Source organism: Vombatus ursinus, unplaced genomic scaffold (genome assembly GCF_900497805.2).
Source record: "Vombatus ursinus unplaced genomic scaffold, bare-nosed wombat genome assembly UNPS02014812.1, whole genome shotgun sequence".
Lineage (NCBI taxonomy): Eukaryota > Metazoa > Chordata > Mammalia > Diprotodontia > Vombatidae > Vombatus > Vombatus ursinus.
The window spans coordinates 19,499,559-19,509,024 of record NW_020954590.1 but is presented as its reverse complement, the minus strand read 5'-3'; the positions used below and the strand labels follow the sequence as shown (position 1 = coordinate 19,509,024).

Genomic DNA, 9,466 nt, shown 5'->3' with positions numbered 1-9,466 from the left:
CAAGCAGTGGAGAATTGATCCATACTTTGTTGCATCTAGAAACCACAGGTCCTGGTAACTAATTGGGGATGTGGAATGAGAGAGTTTAATGAGTGGAAGATGATAAATAGGGCTGGATAGATTGTAAGTCTGGGTGACTGGGAGGTTGATGGTACCTTCAACAGTAATAGGAAAGTTAGGAAGAGAGGAGGGTTCAGAGGAGAAATGATAATGGGTTGTTTTAAACATGTTGAGTTAAAGATGTATATGGGACAGCTAGATGGCACACTGGGTAGAGACAGTCAGGAAGACTTGGGTTCAGATTCAGCCTCACTCTGAGCAGGTCACTTAACCTCAATTGCTTTCCCCTGCCCCAGATTCTAATACAAACCTTCATCATCTAATATTCAGAATATCCCAAGAGTCTTCTAACCAATATCCCTGCTTCCTGTCCCTTTAGCCTCCAATCTATTCTACACATTGCTAATAGATTAATCTTCCCAGCGAAGGGGAGATGTTGATCAGGGGATCAATTGAATCCTTCTTTCCCCTACTCCAATCCCCCATCCAGTTGATGAAATTATAGGATATGAAGGGCAAGCAACAGAGAAAAATGAAATGCAAGGGCTCACTCCTTTTAGACCCTGAATGGGTCCATTTACATATGAAAAGATCAGGAAACAGGACTGAGAATTGTCTAGAAATGAGCCAGGCCCAGTGCCCTTTTCTTTGCCTACTCATTGGTATGAACAAACTGAGGGACTGAGTATTCAAAAGAAGAGGCACTGATCCTTCTAGGAAGTGAACCTGTGATTATATTGCCATAGCTAGGATTTAGGAGGGCTTCTAGCCAGCCCAGCAAGAGGGGTGGGGGGGGGGGGGGGAAGAATTCTCTTATCTTCCTCACTCCCCCAACCCCTCACCATGGCAGTGTTCAATGGAGCAGAGTGCAGTCTAGTTGAGTCAGTAAGAGGAGTCAAGAGTCTGATGCCGGAAGCTAGGATGCTGCTCTGAAGATAGTAGGTCCCGGGGCCAAGTCTCTCTGCTGGTCTAAGGTTGAGAGCTCAAGTTCTTTTCAAAAGTGCCTAATAGTACCCCAGGCCAGGATGCAGCTAAACCTAAAAACAAAGGCAGTGATGGCTACAGCCCAGCCGGAAGGCAGCATTCCTCATAACAGCATTTGGAGGCATCCTTTGGAGCAGTGTTCAGCAACAACCTGGAATAGTATCTGGCAGAGCAGTGTGAGGACACCGAAGCCCTGCAACATCAGAGATGTGAGTTGTTCTTCCTTACACATGACTTAGCCTTTTATTTTTTTTAATTTTTATTTATTTTATTTTATTTATTTAATTTGTTTATTTTATTTATGTTTCCTATGTGAGTGTCTTTCCCCTTTGTGAATTCTATATTTTTGAACTCTTCCCATTGATACTATATGTATTTGTGGGAAAGTACATCCCAGGGCAATGGGGGGAACCTCGCCCCCTCCCATTTTTTCTGTTCTATTTCAGGAAATGCCTTCCTTAGCTTAGAGCTAATTGTGTCCTCTGGCTGACTAAAATCAAGGTAAACACAATGGTAGGGGCTTGTGGGCTACAGATTTCTAAGTGTGTATCAATAAAGTATCTTGAAGTGATAGGTTGAAGTGTGGGTCAAAGTGATGCAACCTTCTAGTGGGAACTGGAGTGGAGGTAGCCCAGAGAGGTGCTACATTATGCAGATCCATCTGCTCTAATGGTCTTTGCTTCAATGCTTAGCTATGGTCACCACTTCCAGCTTTGGGGTCAATTGCCATCCTAGCCTAGGGTACTGCTTCATGATTTCAGAAAGAAACAGAGCTCACACCTTAGGACCAATAGATTACCTCCTGAGCAGGATCCCAGCTTCAGATGCCACACCCAAAATTATGTTCAATAACTCAACTCTGGAGCTGTATTCTGCTCCTCTGAACACTGTCATTAGGTGGGATGGAGAGACAGATCCTGTACTTTCCCCTCCTCCTCTACTGTACTTTGCTAGAAGTGCTTCCAAGACCTTGCTGTCTTGACTTTTTCTGCAGCTCAATTCTTAGCAGGATTGGTTCCTCTGCTTTCAAACTTTTTGTTTCTTCTGTTTGCCTACGGCAGTGAGTGGGCAGAGAAAAAGGCACTGGGCCAGATCCAGTGGGGGATTTTTACAATCCTTAGCTTTGTTTCCCGGTCCTTTTAGATAAAAGGGACCACTCAGGGTCTGAAAGGGGTTGGCTTTCACATTTCACTCTCTCTGTTGCTTGTTCTTTACATCATATACTTTCATTAAATGGATTGGAAGGATTCAACTGATCAGGGTCAGCTGATCAACCAACTGCTATAACAGGACATAACTTGGTACATGTAACACAACTCTATCACCATCACTGCCCACAGCCCCCAGGTGCTTCAACACCTCCTGCGGAAGAGTTCAAAACTTATCCTGGCATTCAATGTCATCTGCTCTGTGACTTGTTGTCTTTTAATTTTATCTCCCATGATTCTTCTACACAAAGTCACTGATTAGCCTAAATTAGGTTACTTCTTGTTCCCCAAAATAAAGTTAGCATTCTTATCTTTGTTCATGATGTTCCCCCAGATTGAAATGCACTCCCCTCTAGTTTTTCTAAGTCCTATCTTCCTACAAGATCCATTTCCTCCATGAAGTTTTCCTTTACTATCCAAGCCCTTGGTAGTTATTATCTTTTTTGAAGTCCAAAATATTTATTTTCAATAGTGCATAGCATATACTAAGATACTGTAATTAATCTTTGTTTGTGTTTGTCCTAGCTCTCCAACTAGACTGTAAGCTTCTTTTTGGGCAAGGATTATATCTTATACAATTTTGTATCTCTAGCACCCAGCACAGAATCCTAAACTTAATAGGTATTCAATAAATATTGTAGATGATGATAATAATGATATAGGTAGTAGCATTGAAGTTTTTAAATCATAGACTAGATGATCAGAAATCCTTGTGTAGCATCCCTCTGGACTCACTCTTCTAACTCCCACTCCAACTATTCCCCTCAGGGTTCTAGAGATAACCCTGAAGAGTTGTGCAAGGGGTTTTAATGCTCTTGCTCACAGGACCCCACAAGTGTGTGCTTACCGTTATCATCCAGTAGACTCAATGAGATTTTTTTTGGGAGGGGAAGTCAACACAAAAATGTTAGTTCCAAAATGTTTTACATGTAATTTACATTATATCCAGAACCAAATTAAATAGCTTCCAAACTACATTCCAAAGGCTGGGGAGAGTTCATTCAAATAATTCTCAGGTCACATAAGTCAAACCACAAATACAGCTGAATTTATTAATGTTCATGGAGAACCCTGAGTGTATATCCGGACAAGCAAAATGACTGTCCACATGTATAAAAACGGAGTAAAAGTCCCTGTGTCAAATGCTGACCTCGTAGATCACTGCTGCTGAGAAATCTGATCTTGCTTATCTCTGGTTTTCAGCCCCAGAAGCTCTTGTCTTGAGTTCACCACATTTTGGGAGGACTTCAGGTATAGTCAGATCGGGTCGGTAGTACCTGTGCACCACTTCTGCCCCCGCCAGCCTGGCCCCCATGCTGGCTGCGACCATTTTCAGATAGTAGGGCCACGACACTCCCGCAGGCATGTCGATCTGGGGGCTGGGACCCGCGCGGGCTGGGACCTGCAAAGACAACGGACGGCTGCACAGCACTCCCGCAATGGGGGTTTCTGGACGTGCATCCACTTTTAATCGACTGATTAATTAATAACCAGGCATTAAGAGCCTATTAGGTGTTAAGCCCAGTGCTAAGCAACAAATGCTTGCTTGAAAGACCCGGCTTTTGGAATGCAGCTCCTGCGGGGTGGGCTGGAAGGTCAACGTCAGCCCAGTGCGGAGCCTTCCGGGCCTCTGTTCCAGGAACCGGTTCTCGGGTTCCTTGCCTGACTGTCTGCAACACGAGTTCTAGTTTAAACCTGCAACTCACAGGCAGAACCTCGAGACTGGCTGCAGCCCAAGCTGGAACCCGAGCAGCGGCGCGCACACCCTGGGGAACCCCTGGGTGCAGCCAGCGCAAGCCCGGGCCTCAATGAGCTTTTAACAAAAGTATTTACTAAGGTAGTATGGTAAAGGCAGTTGGAGGAAAATGTTTCCCCTCCAAAGCCTGGAGCATACTCTTCCATAAGCACACATAGAGTCCAGAGAAAGAGTGGGTTCAAACTTAAAATATGATGGTAGTAAGGCACACATGGGGAGAACATGTGCGGCCAACACCAAAGGGTAAACTCATCACTTCTGGTTGCTGGAAGCTCTTGTTTAAGTCCAGAGGTGGCATTATTTCCTGGCCAAAGAGGTCATGCACCTTCAAGTTGCTTCCTCCTTTACCTGGCTTTCTTTCTGTATGTCTGTGTCCTTGTTTGTTTGTCCTTGGCATAGCTCTCTCTTTCCTGGTTGGATGTATTGGCTCCTACTCGTTCAATCTCTCTGAGGGCATGGTCAGTAGAGTTGGGATGGGGTAATATAACACTCCTTCTGGGCTCAATTACTACCCCTTGCTGCTTTCCTGTGTACATGAAAGAGTCTACCTTTGCAAGGTATGAATTACCCCAGAAGTTCCAGAAGCTTAACTGTTTCTCTTGTTGGATTTCCTTCTGCTGAAATTCTTTCACAAATTTAAAACCACCAGAGGCTCTGCTAGCCACTTGGTCCTCCAATCTCCTTAATTCCATCAAAGAGGTTCGTATCTAAGGTAAAGAAATCCCGGGTTGTGAACCACAATGTTTACACACTTAAAACTTCATCACTACTCTTACACTGATTACCTTAGAGACAGCTAGGTGGTAAAGTGGATAGAATTCTGGACCTGGAGTTAGGAAGGCTTGAGTTCAAATCCTACCTCAGAAATTTACTAGCTGTGTGACTCTGGGTAAATCTCTACCTCAGTTTCTGCATCTGCAAAATGGGAATAATAATAACCAACTATCTCTCAAGGTTGTTGTGAGGACCAAATGAGACAATTTTTATACTTTGCAACTTTAAAACCCTATATAATTTATATAAACTTATGTGAAATATATTAATATATAAACTTATACAAACATATAACATATGTAATATATAATTTCTATAAACATCTATAAATATATAATAATATGTAAAATTTCTATAAATATACAATTTACGTGTAATATGTAATTTAAACAAATTATGTAGGCTTTAAAATTGCAACGTACTTTATAAATATTGTCTCATTTGATCCTCACAACAACTTTCCCTTGTACTTACACATGTGGACTGAAAGAATTTAATTACATAATTAATTACTTTCCATTTGAGTTATAATTATTGACTCAAGCCTACTAACCTCTAGTTTCTTTCCTTCACAATATATTCTCCAGACTGCTGCCAGAGTAATACTCCAAAAGCACAGTTCTGAACATACTACTCCTCCGATCAAGGAGGTTTTAAATGATTCTCTTGTCCCTAGGATAAAATCAAACTCCTGATTGGCATTTGAAGCCCTCCTTAATCTGTCTCCAATCCACCTTTTTCAGGCTTACTGCACATTTAGTCCCCTTCTCATGCTCTCTGTTCCAGACAAAATGTCTGACTTGTTTTTCACTAAATCTGATACTCTCTCCTGCCTTTTGCACATACTGTCACCCTATGTCTGGAATGCTTTATCTCTGCTCCATTCTGCCTCTTGGAGTTCCTAGTTCCCTTTAGGGCTTTAGCTGAAGCCCTAATCTATGGAGGCCCTTTCTGCACATCCCAGTTGTTAATACTCTCTCCTGATTACTTTACATTTTCTTCTTACATATTTTGCCCTTAACTTATCAGCATACAGAACAAGTTCACTGAGCTTTGGAACACTCCTCCACCCACCCTACTACCCCACCTCTAACTCCCTTGGGGGCTAGTGCTATTCTGATTGCTGAATGTTTGTGCACAAACTCACAAAGCCCATGCTATCTAGCAGGCCCCAGACCTACCACCAAGTCTCACTCCCCCCATCTTTCTCCTTCACCCTACCTGCTTTCCTTTCCACATCTTCTCTACACTTCTATTCCTTCAGGAAAGGGAGTGTTTATAGACTGCCCTATGGCCTCACTCACCATCCCAGACAACAACAACTACTACTTTTCTACCCTCTATTCTTTCCCTCTATTTAAAAGATCTTCTTTAAGGCTGAGAGTGTCTCTTTTTTATTTATATCTCCAGCTCTTAGAATAATGCCTGACACATAAGTGGTTAATAAATTTTCATTCATTTATTTTGTCTTGCTTCTTCATCCCCCAATGTAAACATCTTGAGGGCAAGGACACTTTCCATTTTGACTTTGTATCCCCAATACCTAATATCTGCACTTCAAAGCCACTCCATTTGGCAGAAATTAGCCACAGAGTTGTATTAGTGGACTAATCACTAAGCTCTAATATTCACTGTGCTCATTAATTAGATAAATTTGTCTTTTATTCCTAAAAATCTCAAATGGGCCATGCCTTGGGGCCACATGGGCCACAGGATCTGCAAACCATGCCTTGGATGCCTGAGATCTAGAAATCCACCTATCTCAAAAAGGCAGATATTATAGATTCATAGAATTTCAAAGTTGGGAAAGACCTTAGAGTTCATCTAATCCAACCCACTCCTGAGCTAGGGATTCCCCACAAGAACATGCATAATCCACCCATCCAAATACCTTGTTGTATTAGGAAGTTTTTCCCTTCCATCAAACCAAAATCTTCTGTGTGACTGCACCCATTGCTCTAACTTCTCCTACAGTAGAATGAAACAAGTTAAATTCCTCTTCCACATGAAAACCCCTGAAATATTTGAAGACAACGATCATGATTGCTCTAAGTCTTCTCTTCTCTGGGCTAAACATCCCTGACTCATTGGAACTTAGCGTGGGATGACATGGTGTCACATGCTTTTCAACATTCTGGTCACTTCCTCTGGACATTTACTAATTTATAAATGTCATTCCTAAAATATGGCACCTGGGACTAGAGACACTACTCCAGGTAGGGTCTGAATGAGGAAGAGTACAATGGCACTATCAGCTCCCCAGTTGTGGATACCAGGCTTCTGTTAATGTCACCTAAGATTGAATTAGCTTTTTTTGGCTGCCCTGTCACACTCTTTACTCATGTTGCCCTTCCAGTCAACTAAAACTCTTTGGATTTTTCCATATGAACTTTTCTCAGGCCACAACTCTTCTATCTTGTTGTACAGTTTATTTATTTTTTTCAATTCAAGTAAAGGGTTTCAAACTTATTCTTTGTAGCTCAATGCTCTAAGCTGTCAAGAACTTTTTGGCTCCTGATCCCTTCTCTCTCTCATCTAAAGGATCAGTTTTCCTAGCTTCATGTCATCTGCAAATTTGGCATATATGTGCTCTGTGCTTGTAATCACATCACAGATATGTAGTGAGATCAATGAAGTTATTTACTGGTCAAAATATAGAACAAGACAATGGTTTTTGTTTTGTTTTGTTTTGCTTTAAGATATGCGCAATCAAGGTGGGAATATGGACCTTGACTGCTTTATTTGTGTGCCAATTAAAGATGATCTTAGGAGTAAAACTCATTTCAGAGTCTCACCCACCACTTACCTCCTGTAGAGGTTTGGAGGTCTTTTGTTGTTATTCAGTCATGTCTGACTTTTCATGACCCCATGAACCATAGCACGCCAGGCTCTTCTATCCTCCACTAGCTCTGAAAGTCTGTCCAAGTTCCTGTTTGTTATTTCCATCTCATCGATGTTTAATCTAAGTGGATTGTGAAGGCATAGATGTTCAATAAGGATTTATAGCATGTAAGAGGAATTTTATATAATCTTAAGTCAGATCCTTGTCTGGGACCACTGACCTGAGATCAGTACCTGGCAAAGGTAGTCAAAAAGGACATTCTTAATCTTAGCTTGGGAGCTTTCTGTTGATTTTTGTTAGCTCCCTGGCTAGGTGTGGTGACACTAGCATTAACCTGATCTGTTCAGGGAAAGGCTTTCTAACCACTGAACCTTAGTCAGTGGAAATAGTGATGATCCAGAAGAGCTGATATGCAGCAGATGGTAGTAGAGATAAGTTTGATAACTATGAGACCAGAATAGATGGTGTCAGTCAACAAACATTTATTAAGTGCTAAGGCACAGTGCTAAACACAAATGATACAAACACCTAAAAAAAGACAGTCCCTGCCCTCAAAGAGCTTACAATCTAATGAGGAAAGACAACAAATGAAAGGAAGCTTAAAAGGGAGTGAGGCATTCACAGGCATGATGAAGAGCCCAAAGTAGCACATTCTGGAGGGAAATGAAAAGACGGGGTTCCTCCTTAAATGGAGCTTTGGGAAGGAGCTCTTCACTCTACCCTCTATTAAGAGGAATCCCAAAGTTAGTGTGATGAATAACCTCACCCCACCCCCACCCCCCAACAGAGTTTCTGGGTAATTAATAATATCAACTTATTATTAGCTAACCCAATTAATAAATTGATTATTATTTACCCGGAAACTCTGTCTCTCAGGGGTTTTTATTTATCCCAGTAGAAAATATTGATGAGATGTGAATACCAAGGCTGATTGTGATGGAGATCAGAGATTTGACACACCCAACAGAGATTAGTGTGAAGATCATTAAAAGACATTGATAGCTCTGCAATTCTGAAGTTAGTGGTTGCCCTGGCCACAAATGCACCCAAACTACCCTTGTCCCTACAGGTGTACCCTCTATGCATGTGCCCTGGGCTCATGGATTCCAGATGTGTGTGCCCCCCATGCATATACTCTGGTAATATATGTTCTCTTCATGATGTCTTCCCCTGCTGGCACTATGGTAACTTGTAGGAGAGTATACCCCATATGTGCATTGTGTGTATGTATGGGAATCTTTTTTTTTTGATTACTATATTTGCTATGTATTTATTGTGAACTAAAGTGATCCTTGAATTACTGATAAACATTAATACATCAGTGAGGGTTCAGAAGCTATTCTTTTGAATTGATGTTCAATCATTTGAGAGTGTCTCAAAACTGGTATGCCTTTTATGGGAACCCCCAAGTGGGGAGAGAGAAGCCCAAGTGGTAGAGATAAAAATTATAAAGAGAAGAGTACCCTGTGGTACTCCATTAAAGACTTCCCCCATGTTGACAACATAATCTTTTTCATTTATTTGGTACTTCATTAATCACTATTCTTTAAGTCTAGTCATTCATTCAGTTTCAAATTCACCTAACCATGTTACAATCCAACTCATGTTTCTCCATCTTACATACAAGGATATCATGAGACACTTTGTGAAATGCCTCTCCAAAATCCAGATACATTGACAGCATTCCCCTGGTCTTCCAGACTAATAACCGTGTCAGAAAAAGGAAATGAGTTATTCTTGATAAAATTGGGCTGGCTAATAATGATTATGGCTTCTCTCTTTAAGTGTTCACAAACCATTACTTTGATAAAGTGTTCCAGAATTTGTCCAGAAGTTGAAGTC

General features: G+C 41.4%; 1 pseudogene; it reads right to left on the bottom strand.

Annotated features, from left to right (window-relative positions):
- Nucleotides 1–3,410: 3,410 nt before the first annotated feature.
- On the bottom strand, nt 3,411–3,618 carry LOC114053770 (annotated as a pseudogene).
- Between the last annotated feature and the right edge of the window lie 5,848 nt (nt 3,619–9,466).